At 40.8% G+C, this 14,320-nt stretch overlaps 1 protein-coding gene across 2 annotated transcripts in view; it reads right to left on the bottom strand.

Moving 5' to 3' along the window:
* The window catches only part of LOC111272489 (uncharacterized), a 40,860-nt gene extending 33,889 nt beyond the window's left edge, over positions 1-6,971 (bottom strand). Inside the window, exon 1 of one of the 2 annotated variants that reach the window (XR_015315754.1) lies at positions 6,365-6,971. The gene's annotated coding sequence lies outside the window, so the exon portion shown is untranslated. The remainder of the gene's footprint in view (positions 1-6,364) is intronic. The other variant, XM_086973307.1, reaches the window with a different exon arrangement.
* Positions 6,972-14,320: the final 7,349 nt, after the last annotated feature.

Genomic DNA, 14,320 nt, shown 5'->3' with positions numbered 1-14,320 from the left:
TTCTAGTAGCGTGAATTCGATTGAATGCCGCGTACACTTCTGGCGATAAATGTCTTCGTCCTTATAGAAGCATCACGGCCTATTTCACGCCAATCGGGCGTTTCAAGATATTACCTTTGCCCTTTATCAACTCTTAGATAAAAAGTATTTTCGCTGCGTCGGCAGTTCACCATGACTGCGTTGTACTGGGCAACCCCTTCGTAATCTAGTCGTTTTGGTATAAACAATAACGGCGGTGGATCGGAAAAAATCACTGTATCAGTTGCAACACCTGCACAAATCACTTGTGACGAAGAGGCATTCTAGTAAAGTCAGAGTCGCCTTGTTTGGGATCGCGGCAGCTCCGCATCCGAAAGGCCATGTACAGAGAACGCACATAGGCTCATGGGCCAGCAGTGGGAACATCGAGCTCCGTATTCAACCAAGCTAGAAGCATGTAGCAATAATTACAACGCATAGATCACATAGACACGAATGCGCATACCGGGACACAATCAATCACAAGTAAGCGATACAGGCAGCAAAAAGAGTGTAACCATTCCCGGGAGAGCAGCTGAGCGTCGAACGCCGCCTCAAGACATTTAGCATCCAAACCTTTGTGCCTTAATGGCAATTTCCGCTAATGCCATAACTAAAGTAGTTGCCAAAAAGCTCAACACCGATGACATGATGCGCAAACAAAAAAGCAGTTTCCATATTTCATTGCCTGTCGTTGGACCTGTACTGCCACTGTGGAAAGCTGGCGGTATCTGCCGCATCGTACTTCGTCATGGCTCGCCGTCACCGCTATTTAAGCGTACTCAGAATAGAGCCTAAGATCAACTGAGATCAGCCACTTAAGGACACAATCACACGTAAGCCTCACGTTAGAGTACAATGTTATCAGAATAGATGGATTCACGCAGAAATGTAACGAGTCGTTCGACGTGATCTACATTTATATTGTCTTATGCTAATTAGAGACGATTTTATACAAACGAGTTTTTTTCTAACTGTTATATCCGTTTTATTGATGCTCTGTGTAGATGCATAGAATCAAAAGACAACTGCGCGTATTTTAAAGTAAAAAATACGTCGTTCTCTCTGTAAGCTTATAGTATCCGCATATACACACACACACACACCCACACAATGAAGAACGCTGATACTAAACTCATCTACTCTGGCAATTACTTTATCGGAATTCCAGCCGCCCTGCTATTGGCCATTGGGACAACCGTTTTAGCGTTGACCCTCTGTATTGACCCTTTTCGATTCGATCCGGGTAACAACGCTCCGGGGGTTTGGGCAGCTGTATTCCCCTCATATTCTTTTCAAGACTGGACTCTAACTTTCTCAGTCACAAACTTTAAGTATATAGCTTTAACACTTACAAAACATGGCAAGTTTCGATTCGATTTTAACATTGTTCTAAGTGTTGAGTGTTTGAACCTGAAGGAAAACAGGCAATACAACATTTTCAATATAATTACTTTGGCCAAGTTGGTATATGTGTGCAACTTCAACCTATAGCAGCAGAATTTTAGATGTGCTATCCATGAGTGTATGTTGGGTTGTATAGTTGTTTTACGCTTATTAGTATTTCGTACCGGCACATATGTTCTGTAAATATTGCCGTCAAAGCCACTGACCTATGATTAGGGGTTCAGCTATACGAGCTTAACGATTACGTAACTCGTAATGGGTCGATTACTTGTTGGCTTCTCGTCTACGCAGTGTCTAGGATAACAAAATCATTCATCAAATCACCTAATAGAACGCAGATGGGCTGTAGAGCCTATTCAGACCTCTCACTTCTGTATAGCTTTTTAGCCGAGTATCAGTACATTGACATAATAAATCTCTTTATTCTTTAATAACTCGCTGTCAGATTTGGCTTGTCCAACTTACTACTGGATTATTCTAACAGCTTTTACGAAGTCCAATTGTATCTCGGACTTTTGAATCGCTTATGCTATTCACTGAGTCCTTTTTTTAATCCGCTATTTTTATCTAGCACTTTTTTCTGTAAAGGAGCCAGATTAATAGAGTCATGCGTGAAAGGTCACCGCGCAGTCTACATAGAAACATCCGTACAATAATGTGACATTAACGTATTAGATAGCATATTGTTGCACTAAGATGCATGCAGGCTCCTGAAGAACTTATTCAGAGAAATCATCCGTCTTTCAAACGATCCGAATGGCTTGCGTTGTTATCGAAGAGATTGTGCGACGAAAGCATGGTACAAGGAAGAAGGTCACAGTCGTTCATGACGCACTAATTACGCCGACCCATTGCTATTGCTAAATGGGGGATTTACATTCCGTTCTCGTGATGCCTTGAATACGCGAAGTGCTAACCGAAGCTAACAATTAAGCGGCGTGGGCGTATTTTTTTTTTTTCGTTTAGCCCTATCCGATAAAGCTGTAACAGAAACCACAATCAACGATTCGATTGACTGACCAAATATAAGTGAGCGCTACATTGGAACACAATTATGACGTAGTCTCGGTTAGCTTACATTGTCAACAAGTGGCACAGGCCGACCTCAATACCTTCAATTGACTGCCGGAGTAATTCGTTGGTTTGCAGTTTCTAGGAATCATTATTTCGAATTTTATTATTTTAATACCCAAACATATTGTACCCTAATCCTCTGTTACAAACGTGAGCAGCTAAGCACTTCCAGCTGATATGATTGGAAACTGCCACACGAGAGAACAATAGTCCTGATTACGCGCGAGGCGCATTGGGACAATCAACCCGGCGCAATACGTTGACAGCGAAAAGAATAAGAAAGACAAACAAAAGTGCAGTAAATGATCCAGCGACCGAAGTTGAATGTTTGCCGATTGGGGCTGTAGCAATTTCGGACCCGAGCAGCTCTATGTGAGGCACGACAGATATTATAGGCCAATACGGCGAACTTTAAGATTGAATAGATCTTGACGTACACGCTTCGGTTTGGAAGTACTCTGGTCCACTAGAAGCTTTAGAATAGAAATGGGTTTGTTTTATTTCACAAGAAGTGAGTTCAAAAGGGAAAACATATTTTAGTCTCGAGATTTGACGCTCAGTGGCCGAGTTTTTTTCCTCAAAAGCCACAGCGCTCTGTAAATTTAACGAAGATTATAAAAACGTTAGGCAAGGCGGCCTTGAACGAAGGCACAGCGGTGCAAATCATTCAAGAACAAAGATGTTGCTAGGCAATGACCGGGTGTTCGTACCCGAAGGCAAGGACGCATTGTCACAATTCAGTAGCCTTTTTCGCGAGAACAAGGCTTGGAATCTAAGAGTTTGGTTGGACAAAACTTACGTTTCACCTATAACGTGCTACGTAATGATAATCCGAAATTGAAAATGCGGAAATTAAGTAAAAGGTGGGTCTTCCGTAGATTTACTCCAGGTCAGTTGGAAATGTACGTGGTGTATTTCACGGGAAATTTGAAAAGCTTAGATAAACAAAGGCCGCTTCTGATGAATACGGCCGCCGTAGATAAAACATAGGTCGATCTCTGTTGCCAGGTGGAGGGAAACCATGCGAGAGAATAGCGTAGCCCTGAAAAGAAATCGACTTCAGTGCCGGTATAAGGTAGCTCCAGACCTAAAATGACCATCAAGAATATCTGCTATTCTGAGATAATCGCCAAAATGAAGCAGTTAATACAGTGCGTCAATTCTAAGCTCCTCGGAAGCTCATCAACCATTGATACAGCAATCGAAAGTACGCAGTCAGGCTGCTCTATGATAACACCAGACCACACTGCTGTGCTTCAATACCTTCCTAATGTGAGCAAAAAGATTGGTTTCAACCCGCTTATACTCTCGATTTAAGTGTATGCCATTATGGGGCTTTCGAAACCCTAAAACAAGATAATTAACAGGCAAGAATATCCCACGACTGCTTTACCTAGAAAAAACACAGATAGATAAATTACATATGCGAACACGAATGATAGACATATGGCTGTCGAGATGGCGCCGGAATAAGTATGTAAAAATTAAAGGAGAGTACCTCTAACATATATTAGAGAGGTATTGTTCTAGCTTAACTAGTTCAATTTCAGCATTTTTTCAAATTTTTGTTTTATCACAATACAAACTACTTACGTTTTTCTCTACAGAAACACATGCTTTGTTTACATGGATTCGGTGCGGACAGCTGGTAGCTGTGAGGCTCTATAGAAATTAGATGTTGTCGTTTGGCCTCAAACCCACGTATCACATGTTTTCAAGCAGGCATGTGTAGTTACTAGAAAGCAAAATATCGTTTGTTGGAATCGTACAAAACCACACAAGAAGAATGGAGTAATCGGCTTTTCTAACTCGACTCAATAACACCGCTACAAGAGATAATGCTGAGTACGCGACATACTACTATCGAGACTTATACATTGTGCATATAGGCCAATTATCCGTATTGAGTTGTTTAGTTTACAATCCTAGCACGATGTAATATATCCAGTGCCTAAGCAAGATACATCATAATATGCAAGCGTTGGGTTTTGCCAATATCCCACACGGAATTATAATGCTAATTGGAATTTATTCGCTTTATTAAAGCCCCACCCACGCCCTAACTCTGCAGGCATCGCTGGCCACCGTCGTTTCACAAGCCCTTAAACTCCAATGCAGTGTCTTGAATTGAGCCATTGAACTCTATTTCAAGAAGTATTAGTTATTAGTTTATTTAATCAGTAAGGTAATTGATTTGTTTAAAAAAGCCTAATGCGGAGAAATAATAACGTTAGTTCGTGTAATAATAGCGGTATGTAGGTTCGTCGCATCTAGTTCGCTTGACAAAGTACGAGATTACACTGCAAATATAAGTCACTCCTTGGAGCCGCAGCTAATTATAGACAACTGTGCATTTGTCAGACGCAGTCCGTCGAGGACCATAGGCAATAGGTGCTCAGAGTACTGAATTTGGCTAACGCTTTACTATCTGTCTTTGAGACATGCTTGTCTATATCAACCCAACCAGCTCATCCAGTGTTCGTGTTTGTATAACTGGCGTAACGTTATGTTTACGTATGCTATTTACTCCAACTGGAAAAGCTGCAGGTAATTCTGGCAACAAGTTCGACTGCATCGCTGAAAGTTCTCTCAATATATTTGAAATGCCATGGCTAAAAAGGAGACCCTACAAGAAATCATTAATCATAAACGAAAACACAGACCCCATCGAACCGAATCCGGCACACCAAAGCCTGGGGCACTCGCTCGTACGAAAAGCCCATACCGTGCTCCAGGTGGAAGCCAGCTGGCGAACAGTTTTCCTAGAATACATACGTTCAGGTTTGAACAAGCGTTACGGAGAATCTCGCATTGGCAATCAAAACTCAAGCCAGGCCAGCGAAGCTACGCTTTAGAAGCAAACGCTTCCCACAACTCAACTAACTGCAAAAACTCTTATTATACTGAAATCAATTATACATTTAGTAGTCAAGAACAGATAACACATTTAGTTGTGCAAAACATCAAAAAATAAAAAGAGTAACATATCCTCTTCCTGTATTACAACTAGACTCCATTACGAGATGAGCCTATGCGTGCATAACTGGGGAAAGGTTAAACAGGTTGCCAATGCACACTTTTTTTGTTGGCAGGCGACTTGAAAAGGTCAAAAAAGAGCTAAAATAGTTGCTCCTTTTAATAATTCGTGAAGCTGTTTTATTTTGTCAACATAATCAAGTCAATCTATATAACGGTTGTTAAGTGATAAACTCTTATCTATTCGTCGATAAACGATATGTGAGTGATTATTACCGTGCAATTTATACGAGCGACTGGAAAGCATCAAAAACTCGTAAACATATTGTTGTCTCTATTTTCCTATAACGAGCCTTTCTGGGATGCTTGGTGCATATTGTTGGTTGTTCGTAGAAGTAGTCATATATCTATCTGTAAGTATAGAAACACTGCGAAGATTTTATTAGGAAAAGACACAAAAATAACACTGGCATCCGTTCGGACAAAATTAACATTTATATACAACCGTAACGGCTGGCACTATTTCGTTGAGATACAAATGACCCTTCGTGTAGCTCAGACTTCGGACGCGTAACTTGAAGAGTCGTTTTTTGCAATTGGTAAGTTAGTCCTGCTGTGCAAAGATCTGCTTTCCCTCATTCTATTTACTTTTGCCTAGTCTAAAAGCGATTAAACATACCATATTTATTTTCACACAATTCGAACTTTCGTTGAACGCAAAAGGTGAGGTTGGCTCAATTTTTCCAGCCCGTTTTCTCTCATCGCAGAAATTTTACCCCTACATCTCGTCCGTCTTTAATCCAGCGAAAGGAGACAAATTAAAATGAATGATATCGTCTAGCTTCATTGTATAGGGAAGAGCTATTTTAATGTAAAGTACAAATCATACCGTGCATCTAAAGGTGGTGACGAACAGTCAATACTCGACAGGATAATCACTCTGTAACAACTAGTGATCACATGGTAGCACACACTCGTTTCTACCGTACAGATTCACAGCGTTCGTTTGCCTGTGGAAAGTTGCAGCAGCAGCAGTAATGGATTGCAAAAGAATCGCGGACGACAGGGAAAATCGACTCGAAATCTTCTCTTCTAATCGACTAACATTAAACAGAATGGCGAGAAAGCGTACGTTCGTGAACGACGGAGCCACATCCGACGCCTTCCGACTGTCGAATGTAGGCACCGCGACGCTCACTCAGTCACAGTTAGTGGCTATTTTATTAGTTTGACACGTCGTTTCAGTGATGTCAGAGCAGCAGCAGCAGCAGCAGCAGCAGTGGCCGCCTGGCCGGCCGTTGCCGTTACCAAGGATATGACTCATACTAGCCAATCTCAGCACCTTCTTACGTACTTCCGTTTGGACGCAATGTGGAGGCGACGTAGGCTTTGGCTACACAAAACCTACAATGATACGAATCAAATCAGGCTCACAAAAAAGGAAAATGGCTAATAGTTCGTGGTGCTAATAAGCTTGCTTTTTTCTTATTGTGATAGCATGGAAGGGCTCAACGATCAATAGATATAAATAAATAATGTTGTTTATTACGAAAGGTATGATTGGTCTGTTGAGTCCGCTGAACTCAGGCTACTACAAGATGCTTTTGCGATACATTTTTCTATAGTTTATTTAAACTAGGTTAGGTTTGTTTAAATTTATTAACTAGCGGATGCAGCAGTCCTGCGTCAATCCAGATGTTGGCTGGAGACTGATTCTGAAGCTGGCTGATCCGCGTTCCGAGGGTGAAGAATGACCGCCAAATGAAATTTCTATCTAGAAGTTCTTGCTATAAGTTTGAGAACGTGTTCGTTATAGTGTTAAAAGCAGATAACTGATGTCGCTTCCAAGAGAGCCTTGGCATGAAGGTCGACATACGATATACTTTTAGAAAACGTATGAAGAGCCTTTGCTGAAGCATCTCATATCAATTCAATGCGCATAAACTGGGCTAAATCGTCGGAGCAAGCAAGCCGACGCAAGTAGGCAGAATAGAATACGCCAACCAGAATATAGTCTGAGTGGCATACTTCATTTTATGAGTAAAAATAGTTGATCTTGTTTTTCTGTAATTTAATGATTTAGGTCTTCGTAGCTGAGTTCGTTGGCCTAAGTTGAATTGTATTTTTCTAACGGTAACCAGTTATCGCACAAGTGCCTCTATCATTGAGACCTTTCAGATAACGAGATTAGCTGATTCTTTACGCAATATGTTCGAGTAGAACTAAAAATAAAGATAATAATTTGGATCTATTTAAATATCTGTTTCTGTTTATCGGAGCACGAAACAAGAATATACGATGGAACTTCAGGGTCCACTGCATCTCGAAGCATTACATAGAGGGAAGACTTTTCCCCTATCTTACGAAGTGTCTGTCCTACAAAGTATTCTACTTCAATCAGAGGTTTCGTGTCTTTAAAGTTATCAAACAGGGGATAGGATTTGTAGAAGGTTTCACGTTAGCTTTAGGCATCAAGCAACCGTTCCCATGCCGTTGTTCAGGGTCGTTATTGTCTACTTGAACCTTACTCATATTACTTTAGCAGTAGTAGTAGTAGTAGTAGTAGTAGTAGTGCTGGTAGTAGTAGTACTTCAAACAATAAGTAAAGCAAATTTTCTGCAAATTATGGCCCGCCCAGTTATAGATACATTTCTATGCTCAGAGCCTGAACTTGGCAGAACCCACGATTTCAGGTTCATATATGTACCGAGCAGTTCGTGAACAAGGGGGCTAGTTTTTGCTTAGCTTCAGATACATTTTGACAAGAAAAAAAAACGGTATTATTAGATAAAAAAAAATATACAAGAACCCAGGCACTCTAACTACTATATGTCAGTTTTTTAAAATCGAATATTTTTTAAAAATGAATAGGTCACATTTGTCATAGTACATTTCGTCTTCGAAACGCATTCTATTCGAACGCAGTCGAACGGCGTTGCTTGGGCTCGAGTGAAACGAACCGCGTACCTTTCTAATATATACATACACATGTATGTTTCTTAGTGGAACGTCCGCTTCGAATTGGCTGAGTTTATCGGAATTGCGTAATTTCATCTCTGTTTGGCTTAGAAGAGACTCGTAAACGCTAGTCGAAGCAATGGTCACTAGCTTGCTTTTAAATGTTGCCATAAAAATTATGTCCGTCATCAAGATCAGTATCTATTGCAACAGTAGCTCGCAGTACTTTTCTTCGTTATAGACCGCTTTGGCGTAACGTAACAAATTTGCCCTTATAGCGGTAAACAGCCGAGCTCTTTGCTGCCATGGGGTGAAGTACACGCTGTCTTATACACTAAACCTTGTTGAGTGTTCGTTAGTGCTGTTACCCAGACTGTGACATTTTTCAATACTTGTCTGTATGTTGAAACAGACATAAGGTGACGTCAAGTCACAATACGATCCACGGTAGAAAAAAAGAAAAGCAGTTTCCAAAATTTTTGAAGCCATTAATCTTCTGATCAAACTTCAATGGCCTTCTGGCGGTATCTATGCGGCAATCTCTTAAATAATTATTCCATACGTATGTTGAAGTCTCACTTCGGCGCCAACAGGGGGACTTAATAATCAAAGAAGATCTAGGATCTGTTTTTGCTTCTGTTGGGATGGTTGTCAACTTCACGAGCGTTGTCACAACTTTTAGACAAAGTCTAAAGCGATTGTGTGAACCACAGTCATCAGCTCGTCTTGCATTGTAGAGTTGATTTCTCTTGACGCTGTGCTTGACTATTGAGTTGTCATTTTTTGTCGCTTACGGCTGTCAAGTGGCATGTCAACGATTTTGCGTCAGACGGAATCAGCCACAGAGCTACCTGACCGTTATTGTCTGACAGTCGGTAACAGGGAAGAGTTCCTGTTTCATTTTGCTCACACATGTACGCCGTCACTTGACCGATCGAACACTCCACTGCGCGCGATACCAACGTCACGACAGACGGGCAGCGGCAATAGTAAACAAGGGCAATTGCCGGGAGAATAAATCAATTTGTGGTGGTCGTTGAGCCATGCGGTTAACGGAGTATTATCATTCCCGGATAGATCAGTTCTATGTAGTGGTATATTCTGGCGAGAATTCGGTGCCGCTAACTAAGATAAACATGCCGGCACCGTTCTCGGTGAATATATGTATGTATATGGATTCACATTTATATGGACTTACAACTAAGGTAGATTAAAGCGAAGATACAGTTGATATTAAAGACAGTCTAGACAGTACCGCCACTGCCGCGCGCGACAAATATCAACAAACGCTTTTTGACGATATAAGTGCTGTTACGCTGCAATTTACCCCGGTCTAACCACTAACGCGATCTAAATGAGACTGGAATACGTATAGGCAGGCCTCTAGAGATACTAACTGAAATGCAATGTAAACCTGAAACGCGCATGTATCTGCGTGCCAGCACACGTACAGGTTTCGCCAGCGGTACGGCTAGATATCGGTTATTAATAACAACGGGCAGCCCTAAGGGACGGTCGGATCTACGAATGGCCAGACAGACTGGCCTCGCAAATCAGTTCAATGGTGGTTCACACTTGCCGACGTAGAGACTGTCCCCGAAGTCTTCATTGCCGTAACAATAGACAGTGTCGCCCTTTTTGCTATATCTACACGTCATCTTAAGCGTAAATCGTAAGGAGTCAGTCGAATATAGCGACTAAGGACAGCGATGGTGAACGGGCGAACAGCTAAAGTCACAAGTTTATTTTAGAGTAAAAATGATGCGACCGTTAGTTATGGAGTTGAATTGAATACAGATGCGATAGACGTATCAACGCAGTACGCACATCGTCTATGAATACGAAAACAATTAAAGGGTTTCTGTGTAGAAGGGCAGAAGTCCACTCAGCGGAAACGTAAAAACGTCCGCTTCATTCATACGAACAATATCATAAAGATCTGTTTGTGGAAAAAACTACCAGTGGACTTTGCGTGCATGCCACGCCAACGTTGGCCCTTGATGCTGTGAGAATGTTAAGGGCATCAAAATACTTTGAAAAATATATATACGATACACACATCGTTTCAGTATCGTAGCTTCGAACCTTTTCCTAAGGATAAAAAAATGTGTGGTGAAGGTCTTAAAATCAGATCTGATTTGTCTTGCTCACCGATAATTCGAAAGCAACGTATACCTGCTGTGTTACATTGAATGTCGTTTATAAAAATACATCAACCGGAACTAATGTTTAAACACTTTTAGGTAAGAAAAACGGCATAAAATCCTAATCATGTAATGAAAGTCATAAAGTCAACTTTATTTCACTCAGGTATCTACATGGAAGTGACGTGTTAAACCGGTCGCGCATATAGAAGAATATGCTTTATTTCGAAAAGTTGTCAACATTAATTAATCGGTTCGCTGCGGCTGATAAGTCTGCTTACAAACTTCGTGATACCTATTAGGTATAGCATGCTTAAAAAGGTAGCCAAATATTATTTATATTTCAAGGTAATACTACTAAGCCAATATGCGCTGCTTTCAAGCATGATCTTCTGCCACGTTCCTGGCAGCACCGTAATTTCTTGCGATACCTAAACAAAAAAGGAACTAAATTAACACCATTAAGAAAGCTTGAGCGACACTGAAACAAATGATAGTTTGATGACGGTGCAAGGTCTGGCTTATGAGGCGAATGCACTCAAATTTCCACTACAAGTTCTCCCAATTTTTCTTTCCCAGGTCACTAAAAAATTTATGTAATCTGGCACTGTTACTGGGGAAGACAAAGACCTTTCTGTTCCAGTCGACCTTTAAGGCTTATTATAATCTTATTAGTGGTTGACAGGAGAGGTTTGGATCAATCGTTTTGCCAGTCGACAGCAGCTCACAGTGCGCGACCCTCTTTCAAATATACAACACCATCATTTTTGGCGTCAGTCCATTACCCATTTTTTTTTTATTATTTCTGATCAAGCGCATTTAAAGTTACGAAAAATTCGATTTCGTATATAGCGGTGGATGCTTAGTTCCCTGGTGATGTCATGTCTATTCGTGTGTCGCTCTCGTATTTCTACTAATTTTCTCGTAATTAGTTGACAGTACGAAGGGCGTTTTCCACAACGAGACAAAAAAATCGTCTTTGAACCATTTCTTTCTTTTTTTTTATAGGCCTGAGCAATATCTGGGCCTCTATGTTAACAAATTGGGCGAATATGGATTTTTCTGAAATTATATTCGTTTTTGAAGTGCGCTATCTTGAAACTAAATAAAGGCATTCCGACAATTTTCCTAATCCACCACTGTCAAATCCCAACTTTCACATTACACTAAGCACCCACGAAGCCCACACTGCCTGAGATAGATGACCTTAAAACCATCTAGTTGGAAAAATCGTCAATACTTCTTCGACGACCCGGTATTATACTGAAAAAAATATGTGGACCATACGAATGGTATATGCCATTGTTGAAACGCAGGCTCAGCATTGAGTTAAATGAGTCCTGAACTAATGGCAGTCCTGCTATTATTTGTCTTCCGGATTGAAGTATTAGCTCTTATTTACAGCAACTCTATATTATATGCAGATATGTATTGTAAGTATTAAAAGGACAGTGATGCTTTATGCATGAAACAGATTGATAAATATTTACTTTAATGAATATGAGCAGATTTGGGGTAGAGGATCGCCAATACGGATTGTGACATTGTGGTAGCTTCCATTTGTGCATCGCCTTATGCGTACAATGTTTGATTGTTTATCCTCATGGAGTACGCAGTGGACAACGTCGGTAGCCCTGTCAGCAGAAGTCGTGCCTCCACAAATCAAGCAAAGCTTCTACTGTGTGACTGAGTAACTGGGCGTGCAGCAAAATGACCGACCAATCTGCGTTCTTGAGAAACAAACGTGTGGGCGTCAACGCGAGAAGTGCCACCATAGCTTGTTGACGGGTTTACAAACATTCGGAAAAGCTTTGGAAAGCTTCTCCGGAGATTTCTATATAATGCAGTATAATCAACACAAATGTGTGAATAAGGGAACGTTGTTTTTTTCTATTCTAGCTCAGTGAAGCTAATTAATTAACCTCTAACTATTAAATAATCATGTAAGCCAGTTCAAGCAAAACTAGTACCTAGCAGGCAATCCATATTCACGTTCCATCATTACATGTAAGTGGTAATGCAATCGTTGAGTTCCTTCTATCTCTTACACTGATTGAAAAAATCCTTAACGCGCTTGGTATCAGCCAAGACGACTGTTTCCCGCTATAACAAGTAAGTGCATGACGTTGCATGACATAAACCATTTTAACGTGCATGACATAAATAGTTCGTTGCTACTAATTCACACTTATCATTCTACTTGTCCTGTAGAGCGTTTATCCTTCCAGCCTTTCCACGAAATACCACATCTTTAAAAGCAAATTCGAAATAATCCTTTTTATTCTTCCGGCCACAACTGTGCTCTTTATTCTAGTTATTTACAAGGATAATGAACTTTCAGGTTGCGCCCTCTGTTTGATCTTACCGATTGAGGTCTTTTTTCCCGTTATTTTGTTCCTTTTTACTAGAGCATCGCCATGTGTGCTTTCGTTTATTACGACATTATTCCCAACGCCCGACAGTAGCGGTTCAAAAACCGAAATCATGTCATCTTCAGACCCACTTCCTCTGTCTCCAAAAAAGATGCCTCATCAGTTTATTCGCACTCACTAAAAATAGCAGCGACTGTATTTCATCAGCGGTCCGCTGAATCGGTGCTGAATTGATACTGTGGCAATAGTAAACGACCGATTACATGACCAGGATCATATACATCGAATGCAAGGAGTCGAAATGCCAGAAGCTTCTCTTTAGAGAAAGGCACAACGCAGCACTCGACGAGAACAGCAATAAGCACACCATACAACATCAGAATCATGCACACACCCATTAGAACGCAGAAGACGCAGAGGGCAGATCAACATCAACAGCAATAACAGCGCCAGCATAAACGACAGTTAAGAAAGGCAGACACACAGATAGAGGGTCAATAGTCGCCGCCGCGACAGCCTCTTCGGCTATATATATATATATATATATAATATTGTATACTAGAAATAGTGTAAACGCGCTTTCTTCCAATACTTGTTTTTCTTTAATATTCTGCCGTCGTGATACAGTAGGGCATATGCGCACACCTACAAAATGTCTCAGTGTCTAGGGGGTAGCTTACGTTTACCCTTTCGAGTGTGTCAAATTGAAGTATCATTAACGATCGATAAAATCCAAGCCTTTTTCCCCATAGGGTTTATGAGTTATTCCTGTAGTATCTAAGTTTGTAGCCTAAACAGGTTACTGTGCCTGAATCGGCCAATACGTTAACTTCGTCAATTATTGAAACAACCTTATGAATTAAACGACGTTGTGTAACGTGCGAGCTATTTGACGTGTGCATTAAATAAACGTTGGATTAACGGCTGTTGTAGAATCATATAGCAAGCAATTGATGCCACCAAGTGATTCGATACCAATCGACAAACTTAGACCACATTTGTAGATGATGTATGTGGTATTGCGTATGTGCTAACATTTTACCCCAGTGTGGCTGATCTTGCTTGCTCATACGCGTGTTACGATTTACAGCTTTATTGACCTGTTAATTTTCTTGTAATTGATAACACACAACCGATAAGATCGCAAACTCCAAAGGCTTACCTACATAGAATGCAGGCAGTATTGAATGATAAGATAACGTCATGGAAAGTTACGCTTTTGCCGTCCATGAAACTATCTGGCTAGTTCACATCAGGCCAGGCAGGAGACGTGCAGCCGAAAAAATCACAGCTAGTACAGGTTTTGAACTATACTCAAAGGAGCATTTGTCGGGCCTGAAACAAAATCTTTAGTTAATAAACTGTTTCTAT

The sequence above is a fragment of the Varroa jacobsoni genome, unplaced genomic scaffold (genome assembly GCF_002532875.2).
Source record: "Varroa jacobsoni isolate VJ856 unplaced genomic scaffold, vjacob_1.0 contig02424, whole genome shotgun sequence".
NCBI classification, from domain to species: Eukaryota; Metazoa; Arthropoda; class Arachnida; order Mesostigmata; family Varroidae; genus Varroa; species Varroa jacobsoni.
The sequence above is the reverse complement of the archived record's forward strand: the minus strand, read 5'-3'. Positions and strand labels throughout refer to the sequence as shown.